This window comes from Aquarana catesbeiana, linkage group LG04, assembly GCF_042186555.1.
Source record: "Aquarana catesbeiana isolate 2022-GZ linkage group LG04, ASM4218655v1, whole genome shotgun sequence".
Classification (NCBI taxonomy): domain Eukaryota; kingdom Metazoa; phylum Chordata; class Amphibia; order Anura; family Ranidae; genus Aquarana; species Aquarana catesbeiana.
This window is the reverse complement of record NC_133327.1, coordinates 625433709-625457155: the sequence shown is the minus strand read 5'-3', so window position 1 is coordinate 625457155 and position 23447 is coordinate 625433709.

Here is a 23447-nt window from a genome sequence, read left to right as displayed (position 1 = left end):
AATCACGGCTGATCACGATGTCAATAGGAAGAGACGTTTATCGGCTTTTCCTCACTCGCGTCTGATTGTTTATCAGCGCAGCCCCCCCTCAGATCACCACACTGGACCACCAGGGATCGCCACTAGGACCACCAGGGAAGGGGGCAACATGTGGATGGCCAGGTATGTACCCCATGGCCATCCACATGTGCCCAAAGTGCCCAGTCAGTGCCCAATCTGTGCCAATCAGTGCCCACAAATGGGCACTGATTGGCACCATTTTATAGTACTGATGCCCAGCAATGCCACCCTTAGGGGCATTAGTGCCACCTGTCAGTGCCCATCCGTGCCCATCAGTGCCCACCTATCAGTGGCCATCAGTGCCCATCCGTGCCACCCATCAGTGCCACCAATAAGTACCCATCAGTGCCACCCATAAGTACCCATCAATGCCACCTACAAATGCCCATCAGTGCCACCTATGAGTGCCCATCAGTGCTGCATACCAGTGCCACCTATCAGTGCCACCTATCAGTGCTCATCAGTGCCGCCTATCAGTGCCCGTCAGTGCCACCTCATCAGTGCCACCTCATCAGTGCCACCTCATCGGTGCCCATCAGTGCCCGTCAGTGCAGCCATATCAGTGCCCCTCATTGAAGAAGAAAACTTACTTATTTTCAAAAATTTTTAACAGAAACAAAGAAACTTTTTTTTTCAAAATTTTCGGTCTTTTTTATTTGTTGCGCAAAAAATAAAAAACGCAGAGGTGATCAAATACCACCAAAAGAAAGCTCTATTTGTGGGAACAAAATGATTAAAAAATTGTTTGGGTACAGTGTTGTATGACCGCGCAATTGTCATTCAAATTGCGACAGCGCTGAAAGCTGAAAATTGGCCTGGGCGGGAAGGTGTCTAAGTGCCTGGTATTGAAGTGGTTAAAGGGATGAGGTGGCAACCCTAACCGGATCACATGTATATATCGTCAGGATCTGAGGGGTTAACAGGCAGCTGGGAGACAGTTCAGTAAAAAACAGCTTTATTCAGCAAAAACAGACAAAATAATGACAGACTTTGTCTTCATGGGCAGCTCAACACAACACAAGGTGCTCTGCTCATCAGTATAACAATCTTTTATATCATGTTGGCATCCCAGCCAAACAAACATTGCAAAGTACAGTTACAGGCCAGCTCTCCCAGCAGGTTGAAGACTTCCATCCAGCATTTAAAGCGGTTGTATACCCACTGAAATTTTTTTTTTTGCATGCGCGCGGGAGATTTCTTACCCGGCAAGGTCCGGCAGTTGCCGGGCCTTCAGCCGAGAATCCCCTGTGCGCATGCGCCGCTGCAATCAGCGGCGCATAGCAAGGGGAATATCTCCTAAACCGTAAAGGTTTAGGAGATATTTTTTTTACCTACAGGTAAGCCTTATTATAGGCTTACCTGTAGGTAAAAGTTAAAAAAAACACTATACAACCACTTTAAGTCTTCTCAGAACTGATAGCAAAACAGCCATCTCCCCACCCCAGCCTCTCTGACCAGCTGCCTAATAAGCAGGCCTGAAAGGGAAGTACTTGCCCTCTTCCATTAACCCTCTGTTTACCTAACCCAGGCAGACTCTTTACAATATATGTGATTCGGCTCTTCCGATTAGTGGGCCTGAATGCGCGTTGCCACTTGCTAGCGGCTTGCTCCCGCTGTAACTTGATGTTCGTCGGCACCCGCCGATCATTCGGTACAGAGACAGACTGGTGATCTGTCTATGTAAACAAGGCAGATCACCGTTCTGTCAGTAGGGAAGGCATGGATCATGTGTTCCTGCAAAGCAGTGACATGGATCCCATGCCTTAACCTAGTAAAAGCACCTCCCCCAAAGTGGGTATTAGGGGGATCTTGGGACTTTAACTGCTTCACATCCGCGCTATAGCGAATGACGGCTACAGCGTGGATCTGCTTTGCCGGGAGTATGTCTATTGACGTCCTCCCCTTTGCAGGCTCGCCACGCCCCCCTGAAGGGGGGGTGGCGTGCTCTGTGATCGGCCGAGTCAATGAGACTTGGGTGATCACAGATCCGAGTAAGGGGCTGCTCCCGGCCCCTTACCACATGATCAGCTGTCAGCCAATGACAGCTGATCACGTGATGTAAACAGAGGATCGGTAATAGTTTTTTTTTCTCTTCTCGTGCTGAGAGCGCGAGGAGAAAAAAAGCAGATCACCGGCTTCTGTTTGAAGGGACATCGGTCCCAAAGAGGAAGAGCCTCTGTGCCCACCAGTACCGCCTGCCAGTGCCAGCAGTCAGTGCCCACAGTAAGTGCCAGCAATCAGTGCCCACAAATGCCACCTATCAATGCCCACCAATGGTGCCAATCAGTGCCACCTAGCAGTGCTGCCTATCAGTGTCACCTGCCAGTGCCCATCACTGCCAGCTATCAGTGCCACCCATCAGTGCCGCCTATTAGTGCCCACCAGTGCCGCCTATTAGTGCCCATCAGTGCAGCCTATCGGTGCCCATCAGTGCAGCCTCATCAGCGTACATCAATGAAGGAGAAAAAATACCTGTTTGCAAAATTTCTAACTAAATATAAAACGGTTTTGTATTGTTTTTTTAAAAATTCTGTCTTTTTTAATTTTTTTAACCACTTGACATCCGGAGGCCGTCATATGACGGCCTCCACTTTCAGGGCTTATATCTGAATGATGTCTGAGGCTACAGACATCATTCAGATACCGGCATTTTCAGCCGGCGATTCCGTACACCATAAGAACGATCATAGCGGCTGTTCCGCCGCTTGATCGTTCTTACGGGCGGCGGGAGGGGACATCCCCCCCTCCCGCCGCCCTCCGGTGCTACTACCGACTCACCTCAGCGATCGGTGAGTCGGATAGCGGATCCGCCGGCGCCGGATGTTCACCATAGAGATTTCCGGCGGACCAGATGGTCGCCGTAGTCTCTATGATCGTTCGGAGGCCGGGCGCGATGTTATGACGTCACGCCCGGCCTCTGCATTAAAAAAAACGGCGCCGCTTCGGCTGTGAAGCGGCGATCGTTTTATTTTTTTTTTTTATTTTAGGCTTCCCAGCCTAGAGGTGAGATGTGGGGTCTTATTGACCCCATATCTCACTGTAAAGAGGATTGATCGTGTCATATTCCTATTACAAGGGATGTTTACATTCCTTGTAATAGGAATAAAAGTGATCAAAAAAAAATATTTTTTTAAAGTGTCAAAATAAAAAATTTTAAGTAAAATTAACAATAAAAAAAAAAAAAAATTTTTTAAAGCGCCCCTGTCCCCGTGAGCTCGCACGCAGAAGCGAACGCATACGTAAGTCCCGCCCACATATGAAAACGGTGTTCAAACCACACATGTGAGGTATCGCCGCGATCGGTAGAGCAAGAGCAATAATTTTGGCCCTAGACCTCCTCTGTAACTCAAAACATGTAACCTGTAAAAAATTTTAAAGCGTCGCCTATGGGCATTTTTAAGTACCAAAGTTTGGCGCCATTCCACGAGCGTGTGCAATTTTGAAGCGTGACATGTTAGGTATCTATTTACTCGGCGTAACTTCATCTTTCACACAATGCAAAAAAATTTGGCTAACTTTGCTGTTTTGTTTTTTTTTTAAGCATGAAACTGTTTTTTTTCCAAAAAAAACGCGTTTGAAAAATTGCTGCGCAAATACCGTGCAAGATAAAAAGTTGCAATGACCGCTATTGTATTCTGGAGGGTCTCTGCTAAAAAAACATATATAATGTTTGGGGGTTCTATGTAATTTTATAGCAAAAAAATGATGATTTTTGACATGTAGGAGCGAAGTGTCAGAAATGGCCCGGATGTGAAGTGGTTAACAAACAATAAAAAATGCAGAGGTGACCAAATACCACCAAAAGAAAGCTCTATTTGTGGGAAAAAAATTAGAAACATTTCATATGGGTACAGTGTTGTATGACCGCTCAATTGTCATTCAAAGAGTGACAGCGCTAAAAGCTGAAAATTGGTCTGGGCAGGAGGGGGGTTTTGGGACTTTAAATGAAGCACGTGACACATAGCTAGTAAAGTGGTCAAATGCAAGATAGCACATTTATTCTTTCATATACATACAGATATCATGATGGTTCATTATCATTATAATTCATATATATACACAGATGTCATGTATAACACATTGCAGTATAAAGTATAGATGTTGAGGGCTGGCTTGTAATCCATATCATAAAATAATATTAAAATCATTAATGATTGCAAAAAGTTCCTACTAATCTCAGCTGTAAATGTATGATTATAATGCATCTAAAAAAGCTTGACACGTGCGTTTTGTGGAATTCACTCCACTACTTCAGGAGCGGATGCAAGGTGTATATAAGTCCTCTTCAGATTCAGCATGCAGTGTTGCAAATTGAGGGCTGCCAGGGATGTGTCTGTCCCGGGAGCTGTGGCAGTGGCCCATGGAAAACCAAGGTACATACGTGCAAACCCCCCAATGGCGAATTCTGGTGATCCCACATGTTAGCAACATAATCCAGGTGTGGTGTGCAATGTCCTAAGAGAAAAGAGACCATACACAGAAACACAAGCTAGGCACACAGTTAACTGTTTGATCACCTATGATGTTAACCCATTTCCAGACATTAGTACAGTGACAGTGCATATTTTTAGCACTGATCACTGTATTAGTGTCACTGGTCCCCAAAAAGCGTCCGTCAGTGTCAGAATGTCCACCGCAATATTGCAGTGCCGCTATAAGTCACTGATCGACGCCATTACTAGTAAAAAAATTAATTAAAATTTTCTATAGTTTGTAGACACTATAACTTTTGCGCAAACCAATCAATATACGCTTATTGGGATTTTTTTTTACCAAAAATATATTGCAGAATACATATTGGCCTAAATTGTATAACAAAATTAGATTTTTTATAAAAAAAATGTATTGCATTTGTTTTAGAGGAAAGTAAAAAATGTTTGTTTCTTTTTGAAAGTTGTCAGTCTTTTTTGTTTATGGCACAAAAAATAAAAGCCGCAGAGGTAATGAAATACCACCAAAGAAAGCTCTATTTGTGGGGAAAAGGGACATAAATTTTATTTGGGTACATCCTTGCATGACCATGCAATTGTCAGTTAAAATAACGCAGTGCCGTATCGCAAAAAGCCTAAACTTTGCCGCATCCGTCAGATTCCTTTCACTTCCTGTCCTGTAGACACAATAGTGAGAGGAAATCTCTCCAGGGTGAGCAGAATCCCCTCCTTGGCAGTTGTCGTCAGAGAAGGTGTCCCCATTGGAAGGTTTCTCCTTGGTTACTGTTCTGGTGTCAATTAATAATTTTAGATTTCAGTCGAGGTGACATTGGTTTTTCAGTCGAGGTGACATTGGTCACTAGGACAAATAGTGAGGGTGAATCTACCCAGCAGGTTCACAGACAGCAACAAAAACCTGGAACAAAACCTTAATATTGAGAGAACACAAAAAATCCAACGTGTTTTGGTGGCCTCAAAGATCTCCACCTTCTTTAGGGCAAGAAAACCGACACAAAAACAGCAGTTCGAGTCCTTTCACAATCTATTTAAAACTAAAAAGAAAGTTTTGGCCTTGGGTACACTTTAAAGGTAAATCTTGATGGGGTGCGTCAACCCCTGGATTCCTTGGCTACTCCCAAGAGAGAGAGAACATCTTGCAATAATTCAACAAGGGTTGTTCTTGCTACTATTTCCTCTGGTGGACCCCAGGTACCCCAGTCTGCACTGCTCCCTGACAAAATTTCCTGCTGTGTTGCTGTTCAGCTGGGAGTTTTGTTTTTCTCATCCGTTCTTGTGTGCCTCATCTCCTCTGGAATTTTTTTTCACCAAGAACATGTAGCAGAATACATTTTGGCCTAAATTTACGAACAAATTAGATTTTTTACATTTTTATTGGATATGTTTTATGGCAGAAAGCTGAAAATATTGTTTTTTTTTTTTTTTGTTCCAAAAATTCAGTCTTTTTTTGTTTAGAAAAAACCCAGTGGTGATCAAATACCACCAAAAGAAAGCTCTATTTATGTGAAAAAAAATTATATAAATTTCCTTTGGGTACAGTGTTGCATGACCACGCAGTTACATAGTTACATAGTAGGTGAGGTTGAAAAAAGACACAAGTCCATCAATTCCAACCTATGTGTGTGATTATATGTCAGTATTATATTGTATATCCCTGTATGTTGCGGTCGTTCAGGTGCTTATCTAATAGTTTCTTGAAATTATCGATGCTCCCCGCTGATACCACATCCTTACCGCTCTTACAGTAAAGAACCCTCTAGGTAGTTTAACCACTTCAGCCCCGGACCATTTGGCTGGCCAAAGACCAGAGCGTTTTTTGCGATTCGGCACTGCGTCGCTTTAACTGACAATTGTGCTACAAACAAAAAAAGAGCGTCAATTTTGAAAAAAACGCAATATATTTTACTTTTTGCTATAATAAATATCCCTCAGTTTAGGCCGATACGTATTCTTCTACATATTTTTGGTAAAAAAATCGCAATAAGCGTTTATTGATTGGTTTGCACAAAAGTTATAGCGTCTACAAAATAGGGGATAGTTTTATGGCATTTTTATTAATATTTTTTTTTACTAGTAATGGCGGTGATCTGCGATTTTTATCATGACTGCGACATTATGGTGGACAGATCGGACACTTTTGGCGCTTCTTTGGGACCATTCACATTTATACAGCGATCAGTGCGATTAAAAATGCACTGATTACTGTGTAAATATGACTGGCAGTGAAGGGGTTAAACACTAGGGGGCGCTGCTGGGGTTAAGTGTGTCCTAGGGAGTGATTCTAACTGTGGGGGGGATGGGCTACATGTGACATAACACTGATCACCGCTCCCGATCACAGGGAGCTGTGATCAGTGTCCTGTCACTAGGAAGAATGGGGAAATGCTTGTTTACATCAGCATTTCCCGTTCTTCCTCTTCGTGAGACAATCGCGGGTATCCCCGTGGACACCGAGTCCGTGGGACCCACGATCACACTCACGGAGCTCGCGGCGCCCACAATGCCACGTCTTAAAGGGCAACGTACAGGTATACTAATATGCTTGTACGTGCCCTCCTGTCGACGTATATCTGCGTGAGCCGGCCGGCAAGGGATTAAGGTTAAACCTCTTTTGTTCTAATTTTAGTGAATGGCCGCGTGTCTTATTAAACTCCCTTCAGCGGAAAAGTTTTATCCCTATTGTGGGGTCACCAGTCCGGTATTTGTACATTGAAATCATATCCCCTCTCAAGTGTCTCTTCTCCAAAGAGAATAAGTTCAGTGCTCGCAACCTTTCCTCATAACTGAAATCCTCCAGTCCCTTTATTCGTTTTGTTGCCCTTCTCTGGACTCTCTCCAGTTCCAGCACATCCTTCCTGAGGACTGGTCCCCAGAACTGGACAGCGCATACTCTAGGTGAGGCCGGACCAGAGTCTTGTAGAGTCGGAGAATTATCGTTTTATCTCTGGAGTTGATCCCCTTTTTAATGCATGCCAATATTCTGTTTTCTTTGCTTGCAGCAGCTTGGCATTGCATGCCATTGCTGAGCCTGTCATCTACTAGAACCCCCAGGTCCTTTTACATCCTAGATTCCCCCAGTCTATAGATTGCATTCATATTTTTGCCACCCAAAGGCATTATTTTAAATTTTTCTACATTAAACCTCATTTGCCATTATTTTGTTCAGATCTTCTTGCAAGGTTTCCACATCCCGCGGAGAAGTTATTGCCCTGCTTAGTTTAGTACTGTCCACAAATACAGAGATTGAGCTCTTCCCGGCTCTATCCCGTCCTCCAGGTCATTTATGAACAAATAAATAGGATTGGTCCCAGGACATAACCCTGGGGGACCCCACTACCCACCCCTGACCATTCTGAGTACTCCCCATTTATCACCACCCTCTGAACTCTCCCTTGTAGTCAGTTTTCAATCCATGTACTCATCCTACGGTCCATGCCAACTGACATTACTTTGTACAATAAACGTTTATGGGGAACTGTGTCAAATGCTTTTGCAAAACCCAGATACACCACATCTACGGGCCTTCCGTTATCTAGATGACAGCTCACCTCCTCATAGAAGGTTAACCACTTGACGACCGCCTCACGCCGATTTACATCGGCAAGGTGGCACGGACAGGCAAAATCACGTACATATACGTGATTTGCCTTCCGCGGGTGGGGGGTCCGATCGGACCCCCCCCCCGGTGCCCGAGGCGGTCGTCTTTTGTCCCACGGCGATCGGAGATGAAGGGGGAGGCCATCCGTTCGTGGCCCCCCCTCGCGATCGCCGCCGGCCAATCACATCATTCCTTTGCTGCTGTATGCTAAACAGCAGCAAAGGAAATGATGTCATCTCTCCTCGGCTCGGTAATTTCCGTTCCGGCCCGAGGAGAGAAGACAGGTATGTGAGTGCACAACACACACACACAGTAGAACATGCCAGGCACACAAAACACCCCGATCGCCCCCCCCGATCACCCCCCCCCCCCCCCCCCCCCGTCACAAACTGACACCAGCAGTTTTTTTTTTTTTTCTGATTACTGTATTGGTGTCAGTTTGTGACAGTTACAGTGTTGGGACAGTTAGTATTACCCCCCTGTAGGTCTAGGATACCCCCCTAACCCCCCCTAATAAAGTTTTAACCCCTTGATCACCCCCTGTCACCAGTGTCGCTAAGCGATCATTTTTCTGATCGCTGTATTAGTGTCGCTGGTGACGCTAGTTAGGGATCTAAATATTTAGGTTCGCCGTCAGCGTTTTATAGCAACAGGGACCCCCATATACTACCGAATAAATGTTTTAACCCCTTGATGGCCCCCTAGTTAACCCTTTCACCACTGATCACCGTATAACTGTTACGGGTGACGCTGGTTAGTTTGTTTATTTTTTATAGTGTCAGGGCACCCGCCGTTTATTACCGAATAAAGGTTTAGCCCCCTGATCACCCGGCGGTGATATGCGTCGCCCCAGGCAGCGTCAGATTAGCGCCAGTACCGCTAACACCCACGCACGCAGCATACGCCTCCCTTAGTGGTATAGTATCTGAACGGATCAATATCTGATCCGATCAGATCTATACTAGCGTCCCCAGCAGTTTAGGGTTCCCAAAAACACAGTGTTAGCGGGATCAGCCCAGATACCTGCTAGCACCTGCGTTTTGCCCCTCCGCCCGGCCCAGCCCAAGTGCAGTATCGATCGATCACTGTCACTTACAAAACACTAAACGCATAACTGCAGCGTTCGCAGAGTCAGGCCTGATCCCTGCGATCGCTAACAGTTTTTTTGGTAGCATTTTGGTGAACTGGCAAGCACCAGCCCCAGGCAGCGTCAGGTTAGCGCCAGTAGCGCTAACACCCACGCACGCACCGTATCCTCCCTTAGTGGTATAGTATCTGATCGGATCAATATCTGGTCCGATCAGATCTATACTAGCGTCCCCAGCAGTTTAGGGTTCCCAAAAACGCAGTGTTAGCGGGATCAGCCCAGATACCTGCTAGCACCTGCGTTTTGCCCCTCCGCCCGGCCCAGCCCAGCCCACCCAAGTGCAGTATCGATCGATCACTGACACTTACAAAACACTAAATGCATAACTGCAGCGTTCGCAGAGTCAGGCCTGATCCCTGCGATCGCTAACAGTTTTTTTGGTAGTATTTTGGTGAACTGGCAAGCACCAGCCCCAAGCAGCGTCAGATTAGCGCCAGTACCGCTAACACCCACGCACGCACCGTACACCTCCCTTAGTGGTATAGTATCTGAACGGATCAATATCTGATCCGATCAGATCTATACTGGCGTCCCCAGCAGTTTAGGGTTCCCAAAAACGCAGTGTTAGCGGGATCAGCCCAGATACCTGCTAGCACCTGCATTTTGCCCCTCCGCCCGGCCCAGCCCAGCCCACCCAAGTGCAGTATCGATCGATCACTGTCACTTACAAAACACTTAACGCATAACTGCAGCATTCGCAGAGTCAGGCCTGATCCCTGCGATCGCTAACAGTTTTTTTGTAGCTTTTTATTGAACTGGCAAGCGGCAGCGGCCTAGTACACCCCGGTCGTAGTCAAACCAGCACTGCAGTAACACTTGGTGACGTGGCGAGTCCCATAAGTGCAGTTCAAGCTGGTGAGGTGGCAAGCACAAGTAGTGTCCCGCTGCCACCAAGAAGACAAACACAGGCCCGTCGTGCCCATAGTGCCCTTCCTGCTGCATTCGCCAATTCTAATTGGGAACCCACCACTTCTGCAGCGCCCGTACTTCCCCCATTCACATCCCCAACCAAATGCAGTCGGCTGCATGAGAGGCATTTTCTTTATGTCCTCCCGAGTACCCCTACCCAACGAACCCCCCCAAAAAAGATGTCGTGTCTGCAGCAAGCGCGGATATAGGCGTGACACCCGCTATTATTGTCCCTCCTGTCCTGACAATCCTGGTCTTTGCATTGGTGAATGTTTTGAACGCTACCATTCATTAGTTGAGTATTAGCGTAGGGTACAGCATTGCACAGACTAGGCACACTTTCACAGGGTCTCCCAAGATGCCATCGCATTTTGAGAGACCCGAACCTGGAACCGGTTACCGTTATAAAAGTTAGTTACAAAAAAAGTGTAAAAAAAAAAAAAAAATATATATAAAATAAAAAAAAATAGTTGTCGTTTTATTGTTCTTTCTCTCTCTATTCTCTCTCTCTTGTTCTGCTCTTTTTTACTGTATTCTATTCTGCAATGTTTTATTGTTATTATGTTTTATCATGTTTGCTTTTCAGGTATGCAATTTTTTATACTTTACCGTTTACTGTGCTTTATTGTTAACCATTTTTTTGTCTTCAGGTACGCCATTCACGACTTTGAATGGTTATACCAGAATGATGCCTGCAGGTTTAGGTATCATCTTGGTATCATTCTTTTCAGCCAGCGGTCGGCTTTCATGTAAAAGCAATCCTAGTGGCTAATTAGCCTCTAGACTGCTTTTACAAGCCGTGGGAGGGAATGCCCCCCCCCTCCCCCACCGTCTTCCGTGTTTTTCTCTGGCTCTCCTGTCTCAACAGGGAACCTGAGAATGCAGCCGGTGATTCAGCCAGCTGACCATAGAGCTGATCAGAGACCAGAGTGGCTCCAAACATCTCTATGGCCTAAGAAACCGGAAGCTACGAGCATTTCATGACTTAGATTTCGCCGGATGTAAATAGCGCCATTGGGAAATTGGGGAAGCATTTTATCACACCGATCTTGGTGTCATCAGATGCTTTGAGGGCAGAGGAGAGATCTAGGGTCTAATAGACCCCAATTTTTTTCAAAAAAGAGTACCTGTCACTACCTATTGCTATCATAGGGGATATTTACATTCCCCGAGATAACAATAAAAATGATTAAAAAAAAAAAAAAAATGAAAGGAACAGTTTAAAAATAAGATAAAAAAGCAAAAAAATAATAAAGAAAAAAAAAAAAAAAAAAAAAGCACCCCTATCGCCCCCTGCTCTCGCGCTAAGGCGAACGCAAGCGGCGGTCTGTCGTCAAACGTAAACAACAATTGCACCATGTATGTGAGGTATTGCCGCGAAGGTCAGATCGAGGGCAGTAATTTTTGCAGTAGACCTCCTCTGTAAATCTAAAGTGGTAACCTGTAAAGGCTTTTAAAGGCTTTTAAAAATGTATTTATTTTGTTGCCACTGCACGTTTGTGCGCAATTTTAAAGCATGTCATGTTTGGTATCCATGTACTCGGCCTAAGATCATCTTTTTTATTTCATCAAACATTTGGGCAACATAGTGTGTTTTAGTGCATTAAAATTTAAAAAAGTGTGTTTTTTCCCCAAAAAATGCGTTTGAAAAATCGCTGCGCAAATACTGTGTGAAAAAAAAAAATGAAACACCCACCATTTTAATCTGTAGGGCATTTGCTTTAAAAAAATATATAATGTTTGGGGGTTCAAAGTAATTTTTTTGCAAAAAAAAATAACTTTTTCATGTAAACAAAAAGTGTCAGAAAGGGCTTTGTCTTCAAGTGGTTAGAAGAGTTGGTGATGTGTGACATAAGCTTCTAAATGTTGTGCATAAAATGCCAGGACAGTTCAAAACCCCCCCAAATGACCCCATTTTGGAAAGTAGACACCCCAAGCTATTTGCTGAGAGGCATGTCGAGTCCATGGAATATTTTATATTGCGACACAAGTTGCGGGAAAGAGACAATTTTTTTTTTGCACAAAGTTGTCACTAAATGATATATTGCTCAAACATGCCATGGGAATATGTGAAATTACACCCCAAAATACATTCTGTTGCTTCTCCTGAGTATGGGGATACCACATGTGTGAGACTTTTTGGGAGCCTAGCCGCGTACGGGACCCCGAAAACCAACCACCGCCTTCAGGCTTTCTAAGGGCGTGAATTTTTGATTTCACTCTTCACTGCCTATCACAGTTTCGGAGGCCATGGAAAGCCCAGGTGGCACAAAACCCCCCCAAATGACCCCATTTTGGAAAGTAGACACCCAAAGCTATTTGCTGAGAGGTATAGTGAGTATTTTGCAGACCTCACTTTTTGTCACAAAGTTTTGAAAATTGAAAAAAGAAAAAAAAAAAAGTTTTTTCTTGTCTTTCTTCATTTTCAAAAACAAATGAGAGCTGCAAAATACTCACCATGCCTCTCAGCAAATAGCTTGGGGTGTCTACTTTCCAAAATGGGGTCATTTGGGGGGGTTTTGTGCCACCTGGGCATCCCATGGCCTCCAAAACTGTGAAAGGCAGTGAAGAGTGAAATCAAAAATTTACACCCTTAGAAATCCTGAAGGCGGTGCTTGGTTTTCGGGGTCCCGTACGCGGCTAAGCTCCCAAAAAGTCCCACACATGTGGTATCCCCGTACTCAGGAGAAGCATCTGAATGTATTTTGGGGTGCAATTCCACATAGGCCCATGGCCTGTGTGAGCAATATATCATTTAGTGACAACTTTTTGTAAATATTTTTTTTTTTTTGTCATTATTCAATCACTTGGGACAAAAAAAATAAATATTCAATGGGTTCAACATGCCTCTCAGCAATTTCCTTGGGGTGTCTACTTTCCAAAATGGGGTCATTTGTGGGGGTTTTGTACTGCCCTGCCATTTTAGCACCTCAAGAAATGACATAGGCAGTCATAAACTAAAAGCTGTGTAAATTACAGAAAATGTACCCTAGTTTGTAGACGCTATAACTTTTGCGCAAACCAATAAATATATGCTTATTGACATTTTTTTTTACCAAAGACATGTGGCCGAATACATTTTGGCCTAAATGTATGACTACAATTTAGTTTATTGGATTTTTTTTATAACAAAAAGTAGAAAATATCATTTTTTTTCAAAATTTTCGGTCTTTTTCCGTTTATAGCGCAAAAAATAAAAACTGCAGAGGTGATCAAATACCATCAAAAGAAAGCTCTATTTGTGGGAAGAAAAGGCCGCAAATTTCGTTTGGGTACAGCATTGCATGACCGCGCAATTAGCAGTTAAAGCGACGCAGTGCCAAATTGGAAAAAGACCTCTGGTCCTTAGGCAGCATAATGGTCCGGGGCTCAAGTGGTTAATAGATTGGTTTGACAAGAACGATTAAAGTAGCGCAGTACTAAATAGCAAAAAATGGCCTGGTCATGAAGGGGGTAAAACCTTTCAGAGCTCAAGTAGTTAATCACCACTGGGTTTTTATTTTTTGCTATATAAATTGAAAAATACTGAACATTTTCCTGTTATAACATTTTGTAAAAAATAATCTATCTTCATAAATTTGCAGCTCCTGTGGGTCCGGAGGAAACACAAACAAACAAACAAAACATTGACCTCTGCCGGGTTAGCCCCCCCATATCAAAATTTTTGAAAAAATCTTATGCAGGTTGTTAGATCTTTGTTAGATCAGGTTAGATCAACCGTTGTTTGCGTTAGATCTCACACAGAAGAAGCGATATTAACAGTTATTTGCTGGGGGGGCTAACCCGTCATCAGCCCCCCCTTATCAAAAAATTGACCAAACAGTTAGCTATTTTGGAAGCAATTTGTTAGATCCGGTATGATCAAGTGTTTTTAACGTTAGATCTCACATGATTAGAGACTTATTAAGTGATTGATGAGGGGGGGCTGGCCCCCCTTATCAAATTTTCGGGCCAAAAATCATTCAGGCTAATAGATATTCGTTAGATCCGGTAAGATCAAGTGGTTTTAATGTTAGATCTCACATAATTAGAGACTTATTAAGTGATTAATGAGGGGGGGCTGGCCCCCCTTATCAAATTTTCGGGCCAAAAATCATTCAGGCTAATAGATATTCATTAGATCCGGTAAGATCAAGAGGTTTTAACGTTAGATCTGACGTAATTTCAGAGATATTCCACATCAAAATAGAGATATTAGGTGGTACATATGGATGGGCTGGCCCCCCCTTATATTCAGCGCAATGAAAATCACACCCAACTTTTGCTGCGGCGCAAAAACTTTTCCTCAGCTGCGGGGACCCAACTTATGATCCTGCACACAGGCCCACTGCTTTCAGAAAATGCCCCTGACCTGAGCTCATCATTGCACATCCATTCCAGATGCTCGTATGTGACATCACATACATCCCATACATCACATACAAGCACGTGGGCTGGATGCGAGAGGTGAATCAGCAGGATGAGTGTTCCAGGACAAGTAGATGTGTCTCATCTCTGCTTCCTTTTACCACTCTGCATATCACACATATCATAGATGAGAAGAGGGTACAGTGGTGGGAAAAATGAGCAGGAGGGGTTTAGATGTGGGACAGAAGAACAGGAGGGTACAGTCGTAGGGCAGATGTGCAGGGGGGGTTCAGTTTTGGTGCAGATGAGAAGGAGGTTCAGTGGTGGGACAGAAAAGCAGGGGGGGTAGAACAGTGGGGCAAATGTGAAAGGAGGTGTATTGGTGGGACAGATGAGCAGGAGGTTACAGTGGTGGGGCAGGAGAACAGGGGGAACATAGGTGGGGCAGAAGAGCAGGGGGTACAGAGGTGAAACAGATGTGCAGGAGGTACATTAGTAAGGCAGATGAAAAAGCGGGTTACAGTGGTAGGGCAGATGAGAAGGTGATTCAGTAGTAGACAGAAGAGCATGGGAATATGGCGGTGGAGCAAATGTGCAGAGAGGTACAGTGGTGGGGCAGATGAGAAAAATGGTACATTGATGGGGTAGATGAGCAGGGGGGTTACAGTGGTGGGGCAGAAGAGCAAGGGGGTACAGTGGTGGTGCAGATGTGCAGAAGGTGCAGTGGTGGGAGGGATGCGAAGGGGGTTCAGCAGTGGGACAGAAAAGCAGGGGGGTACAGTGATGGGGCAGATGAGCGGGGGGGGGGTTTAGTGTTGGGCCAGATGAGAAGGGGGTTACAGTGGTGGGAAAATGAGCAGGAGGGGTTCAGTGTTGGGGCAGATGAGAAGGGGGTTTAGCGGTGGGACAGAAGAGCAGGGGGGTACAGCGGTGGGGCAGATGTGAAAGGAGGTGCATTGGTGGACAGATGAGCAGGGGGTTACAGTGGTTGGGCAGAAGAGCAGGGGGAACAGAGGTGGGGGAGATGTACAGGGGGGTACAGTGGCGGGGCAGAGGAGAAAGGAGGTACATTAGTGGTACAGATGAGCAGGGGGTTACAGCAGTGGGGCAGAAGAGCAGGGGGAACAGAGGTGAGACAGATGTGCAGGAGGTACAGTGATGGGGCAGAAGAGAAAGGGGGTTACAGTGGTGGGGCAGATGAGAAAGGGGGTTACAGAGGTGGGGCAGATGAGAAAGGGGGTTACAGTGGTGGGGCAGATGAGAAAGGGGGTTACAGAGGTAGGGAAGATGAGCAGGGGGAACAGAGGTAGGGAAGATGAGCAGGGGGAACAGAGGTGGGACAGATGTGCGGGAGGTACAGTGGTGGGGCAGATGAGAAAGGGGTTTACAGTGGTGGGGCAGATGAGAAAGGGGGTTAGGGAGGTGGGACAGATGAGAAAGGGGGTTACAGTGGTGGGGCAGATGAGCAGATAAGTTCAGTGTTAGGACAGATGAGAAGATGGTTCAGCAGTGAGACAGAAGAGCATGGGGGTACGATGGTGGGGCAGATGTGCAGGGGGTTACAGTGGTGGGGCAGATGTGCAGGGGGTTACAGTGGTGAGGCAGATGTGCAGGGGGTTACAGTGGTGGGGCAGTTGAGCAGGGGGGTACAGTGGTGGGGCAGATTTGCAGGTGATACAGTGATCTGAGGTGTGAAGGTGTATAAATTGGGGTTGATCTGAGGCGTGAGAGTGCAGGATGTTAATTTCTCACTACTAAAGTAGTTTACAGCATTTACTTTATAAAAAAATCCTTTTCGTGATTGAGATTGTGAAGTTGACTTTTTTGTTATAAAATCGGCACGCTCAATTTCTTTGAAAACATTTTTCGGCACACTGCTCAAAAGGCTGCTTACCTCCTGGCCTATCAGTTTTTATTAAAGATGGAAAATGGGCTGTGGAGCAAGACCCGCTGTCGCCCAAAACTATTTTCTCATTTTCAATAATCAAAGAAGGTAAGGAAAAAAGGATGGAAAAGGTAAGAGGAGAGAAGGGGGGGGGGGGGGGGGGTAAGGCTGGGGGGGAGGTGTGAAATGGCGTTGGTTCAGGATAACTATGGTGAACGGGCTCCGGAACTTATCTGTGACATTAAGTCCCAAGAAGGGCAGTACCCTCTGCGGAAACGACAAACTGGTTCCATAGTCCCCAAGTTTTAGAGTATTTTTCCTGTTGGTGTTGTGCAGTGAGTACTAGATCTTCCATCTCATTTGGAATGGAGTTTTTATAGAGTTTGGCTCAGATGGAGGAGACATGTAGCAGGAAAAAGCTGGATCACCAGGAACCTTGTATTCCGTAAATTTTTGCGTGGTTTATCTGTCTCCCAGAAGTGGATCAATTTAGGGCACGACCAAAATATGTGAAGTAGTGTTCCTCCATCCCCCTGGCATCTCCAACATTGGTTAGTAGTTGCAGGGTGAGGTACCACCTTGTTAACAGTTTATAGTTGGTCTCTTTAATTTTCGTACAAACCGATGATTTCAACGAAAATCTGAGGACATGTTGTATCTGAGCAGATGTAAATGTACGCCCCAGCTTACTTTCCCATTTGTTCAAGAACGGTAAGTGTGGTTGTTCAGCCGGACAGTTCAAGAGGGCGTATGTTTTGGATAGAGCCTGTGGAAGGGAAGCCTCTTTGGAACAGTATGCTTCAAAGGACGTCAGGGGACGATTAAATCCCTGTGGATTAGGCAAAGTATTGAGAAAGTGTTGTAATTGTAGCGCTGTCCACAAGGAAAGTTTGAAGGGCTCATTAGCACTACTGTGGAAAGCCATTGGCCTCCCGTTAGGAAGTGGGATGCCTGGACCCTACCTGTTTGACTTAGGGTCCGAAACATTTGGGGTTCCAGACCAGGGAGGAACCACGGTTTTTCTATGATAGGGAGCAATGGGGAATCAGGGAAGAAAGCCGGTTCTGTGTGCTGACCTGGAAGCATATGCGGAGTGTCGTACCCATTATGGGGTGTGACTTCAGCACAGGCGGTAGTTGGTCATAGCACCACAGAGCCCCTGGCAGCAGAATGTCAGTCTGGGCCTGTTCCAGTTGTGCCCACAACTTAGAGCAGCGATGCCAAAATTTATTAATTTGAAGCTACTGCCACAGGGGCCTAACTTATAAAATAACGAACTGTTATGTATTTATCATAGATTAAATAAAACATCTCACTGATCAAACTGCAACAAGCTTTTATCCCTACTTACATTGCGATTATTACTGATTTCTGCCATGTGCATGCTAGGTTTAATGCAATAATAACTTCATCTAACAATTATCTACTAACTTGAATGTTGTTATTGGCAAAGAATATGAAATCTCTGAAATGATGTGAGATCTAACGTTAAAACCACTTGATCTTACCGGATCTAACGAATATCTATTAGCCTGAATGATTTTTGGCCCGAAAATTTGATAAGGGGGGGCCAGCCCCCCCTCATTAATCACTTAATAAGTCTCTAATTATGTGAGATCTAACGTTAAAACCACTTGATCATACCGGATCTAACAAATTGCTTCCAAAATAGCTAACTGTTTGGTCAATTTTTTGATAAGGGGGGGCTGATGACGGGTTAGCCCCCCCCAGCAAATAACTGTTAGATCTCACACAGAAGAAGCGATATTAACGCAAACAACGGTTGATCTAACCTGATCTAACAAAGATCTAACAAACTGCATAAGATTTTTTCAAAAATTTTGATATGGGGGGGGCTAACCCGGCAGAGGTGAAAAGTTGTAGTGGTGAGTCTACAGCAGGAGCTCTGCAAGTCTACAGCATGAAATTTCAGCCACAGTGCCCCCTGTGGTAGGATGACTATAGCACAACATAACTGAACCAGAACTTGCAACAGACTTACAGAATGTTTGCAAAGAAAGTTGATCTGGAGTCATGCAATGCCGACTTGCTACAATTCTGCAACAAACTTGTGAAGCCTCGCAAGTCTAACAAATAACTTAGCAAGTCATTTTTAAACTTGCAGTTCAATTGCTTGCGATCTGGGAGGGTGAATGGAGGACTCCTACATTTTTCATTTTTTTTCTTCAGCTGGCAGGCTGCACAAAAAAAGAATGCGTCAATGGCCAGCTTTAGTAACCATTGTCACAGCAACTGGTCTTCAATCCAAACACCAGCTCCTGGTGATCACTGTCACTTGACTGTGAATAACAGACAAAGCAATGCTACCAAAACCCTGTCCTGTCATAGGGATCCATCTCCTGCTATGCACTCAGGTCACAGAGCAGAGATAGCATGCACCATTGTACTCGGTTATGTAAATAGAATTCCTCTGGTCATAAAAAGTACAAAATACCAGTCATAAAATGTAGTGGAGCTACTACACAGGAAATACTTGGAGATCACATGGCTGTGCTAGACAATAGGACAGCCCGGTTATGGTGAGGTGGATGATAAGGAACAAAAAAAACACATAAAAAGGATTTGTAAAGTCAGAAGGTTTTTTATCTTAATGCATTCTGTTTGCAGCAGCCCCCCTAATACTTATCTGAGCCCCATCTCGATCCAGTGATGTCCACGAATGTCTCGACCCTCTGAGACTCTCCCTCCTGATTGGTTGAGACACAGCAGCAGCATTATTGGCTCCCGCTGCTGTCAATCAGTCAGTCAGCCAATCAGGAGAGAGAGGGGGCGGGGCTGCAGCTCCATGTCTGAATGAACACAGGGAGCTGTGACTCGGCTCGGGTGCCCCTATAGCAAGCTGCTTGCAGTGGGGGCACTCGGCAGGAGGGAGGGGCCAGGAGCACAGAAGAGGGACCTGGGAAGAGGAGGATCCGGGCTGCTCTGTGCAAATCCACTGCAACAGAGCAGGTAAGTATAACATGTTTGTTATTTTTAATGAAAAAAAACATGACTTTACAATCACTTTAAGTTAACCAAGAGGAATCAAGGTAGAGTCATCTTAATACAAAAGGTATGTTCATTCCTTATTACCTCTGATGATATCCACTCCGATGAACTCTGATGTCAGGCTGGCTTTGAGACACAGGCACGCTGAATGCCGCGGCTGTTTTGTTTTATGATGATCGTTCTTATTGACCGCACATGTAAGCTGCTACAACAAATCCTTTCACAAGTGAGACTGGCTTCACTTTATGCCGCTTTATTTCCATTTGGTGGTGATATCCCCTTGATTGGGTGAGACGCCCACTGACTGCTGGAAGTTTACTGCTTTGCTGCTGCCTGGGACAAGTGAATGGATGTAAGCTTTGCAGTGTATTTTAACCATCTACTTACTGGTGATTGAAGAGTTCAGATGCGATCCCTTGGGAAGTTATTAATCAATGCCTATCACTTGCTGATATCTGATAAGCAGATTTGATTCTCACGTGGTGTGTGGTGTGCTTCCCTATACACCATGAAAACTGATGAAGGGATTATCATCTTTTCCTCTTTCAATACTTCAAAGAATGTTGCTTTTTATTAGTGCCGCACGTGGACTTTTTATATTTGCTTATCAACAAATAGTGCTGGCTGCTTTCCTCTTCCAATTTTAGTACAGTAAAACCTTGGTTTGAGATTAACTTGGTTTGAGAGCGTTTTGCAAGACAAGCAAAAAGGAAAAACATTTTTTGACTTGATATACAAGTAGCGTCATGTCACAACTGAGTGTAAAAGAGAAGAGAGGCGCCTCTAAGTGTAGCAATATGGTTACATTTAATGAAGGTACAAATCACATGGTTTATGATTAAAACAGGCACATCTAAGTATGCAGGCATCCGGGGTAAAGCTGTCCACATAGACCGTCCTTCTCACCGCCATCAATGTCATCTCTTTCACACTGCGCTCCATGAGCTGTTCAAGCCACGCTTTCAGATCGCTATACTGCAGGGTAGCCTTCCCGGTCACGATTGCAGACTGACAGCGGTGAGAGCCGGCTGTGTGGGGGATGGTCTATGTGGACAGCTTTACCCCGGATGCCTGTATTCTTAGATGCGCCTCTTTTAATCATCAACCATGTGAGTTTCTAAATGTTGTACCTTCATTAAATGTAACCATATTGCTACACTTAGAGGCGCCTCTCTTCTCTTTTATACTCTGTAGCTTCTGCTGAATTTTGCTTCCAATGCCCTTGTGGAGGCTTCCATTTGTGGATGGACATTTTATGGTTACACAACCTGGTCACATTGCTATAATCTTTTTTAATATGAACTATAAACTGAAGGATTTATAAATAAATGTTTGTGGAAGGAATCATTTGCGTTTCCATCATATCTTATGGGAATATTTGCTTTGATATGAGTGCTTTGGATTACAAGCATATTTCTGGAACGAATTATGCTCGCAATCCAAGGTTTTAATGTACCTTTTTCAGTAACGCAGATACCCACTTGTTTTTATTGTTTTACCATTTTAGGTTAGTGGGTGGAGCTACTTCTCACTCCTTTTGTTGCAATCGTCATCATGTGAAATCTCATTAATGTAGAAAAACAAAAAATGTAACAGCTAACCAGTCTTTAGATGTGGTCGCTGTCTTTTCAGGTTTTCTCTAACATACTTCCAATCCTTCAGTGACTGCAAAAACCTTCCCCTCTCCTCATCCTCAATACATGTTGAAAAGTAATTTTGTAGTTCAAGGAAGTTAGCTGGAAAGGCTGATGTTTAGGGTTATTACAAGGACAATGGTGTACTAAGGCAGGGGCGGGCTCATTAGGGGTGCTGCAACCACCTACATGTTGCCTGTGGGCCATTGGGCACCACACAGATTGCAAAATGACAGTGGAGTGCCGGGCACTAGGACAGTGTGTGTCTCAGCACCCAGCACTGACTGAGAGCGTCTGTATGGGCAAAGTTATCTCCTCCTACAATACAAGAGGAGCGATGTGGGAGCAGGGTTGCCACCTGTTCAGGATTCACCCGGACAGTTCGGGTTTTGAATCGTGTGTCTGGGTTTCAGGCGGACTGAAACCCGGACACATTGTTCAGACCAAGCTGTGGATCCTCAAGTAACCAAGATAGTTACACACAAATCTGTTGCCATCTGGGAGCTGCGGGCGGCTGTCTGGCTGTAGGTTTGGCATCATTGGGGAGCAAGGTGATGATGTCAATAGCAAATTGGCCACAATTGCTGTTCACTGTGGCACGCTATGCGCACCACATTACTACTCTCTATGGGGCACCCAAAGGTGTCCAAGGCTGCTAAAGTGTTCAGGTTTGGCTTGAAGAGGGGTGGGGTTAACTTTCATTGCCATGACCACCAATGCAAGAGGAGGGGGGTTAACTTTCACTGCCACTGACCAGAATGCCAGGGGTGGGGGGGGGGGGGGAGGTTAAAGCTCAATTCCATGAATTCAGCTCCTGTGTAAACAATGAAGGCACTCTATGACTCTCCTGGGCTTATCTCTATTTATTTCTGGCAGGTTTATAGTTCTCCTGGAAGACAAATATCACTATATTTATGGCAGCCTGATGCTGATCTCTGCATCTTCAACAGCAGAGTCACTACAGCTGCTGCTCACCAAAAGTCTGTGCATTCCTAACGCAGTAACAACCACACACCCCTTTTCTTGTATGTATATCAGTCAAAGGGACAAGAAGTGAGGGAGAATCAACCCAATGGAGATAAAAACCTAAAATATGTTATAACTGTATACCAAAGAAAAACATTTGAGACGGACTTGAAAGGTCCACATTTAAATAAAAAATGTAAAGCCCAACCCCTAGATGGAAAACAAAAACCCTGCACCTCCGACACTCCGGGCTGTGGGCAGTCCTTCTACGTCAAGGGATGGCAACCCATCCATCTCAGGCAGGTGATGGTTAGATTGCATCCCTGCCTTGCTGACCTTCCATCTGAAGTGCTCCTCCTCTTCACCCACACCAGGCTGCCTAGAGAAAACTACAGGAGGGGGCGGATACAAGACTAGTCACTCTGCACAAAGAGTGAGATCAGCAGTGACTGGTCTTTATCTACAGGAAGCTCCTGCACAGAGAGAAGATTTCACACTGGATTCCTGCACAGATCTGGAAGAAATACACAAAGCACACCAAGACTTCAGTAATAATACATATGTATCCTTTATGTAGACAATGGGGTTTATTTACTAAAGGCAAATCCACTGTGTACTACAAATGCACTTGAAAGTCCAGTTGCTGTGGATCTGAGGACATGCAAGGAAAAAAAAAAAAACAGCATTTTTGCTTGCACATGATTGGATGATAGACATTAGCAGAGCTTTCCCCTATTTCAGATCTACAGCGACTGCACTTCCTAGCGCACAGTGGATTTGCCTTTAGTAAATCAACCCCAATGTTTGTTTATTAGAAGTTCTGCTTGAAAGTTTATTTAACACTTTTTGTTCAGAATATGTAATTATTTTAATTTTTATAGCCTGGCCACAGCTCTAGTTTAAAGTATATTTCCAGAATTGCATTCCACCAATGATCAGATTTGTCCTGACACACTTCCCCTGCACAGCCATTCACTGGGAAGCTCAGTGTACTTTTGCTTCCCCTTCCGCCCAGCTCTTATGCAGCTAAGCACAGAGGGAATGTGATCACTTATATTAAAAAAAAAGGAAAACAAAAAGGTATTTCTAATGTTTTTTATATCTATATACAAAAATTTTGACTTTCGTTTCTATTTTAAACTGAATGGGTTGTTTTACAAGGTGATCATTTACAATCACTTTAAAGTGGAACTTCCACTCATTTGTTGTCTCCTCCTCCTCCCCTCCGGTGCCACATTTGGCACCTTTTGAGGGGGAGCGGATACATGTCTTCGACAGGTACCCTATCCCCTTTTCCGGGAGACGGGGCCACAGCGCATGACCTCAGCAACTCGGCTCCCTCCTCTGCCACCGGGCCAGTAGCAGAGCGCAGCGGTGCCTCGCGTATGCGCAGTAGGGACCTGGCGTGAAGCCGTAATGCTTAACTACCAGGTTTCCTTAGCGG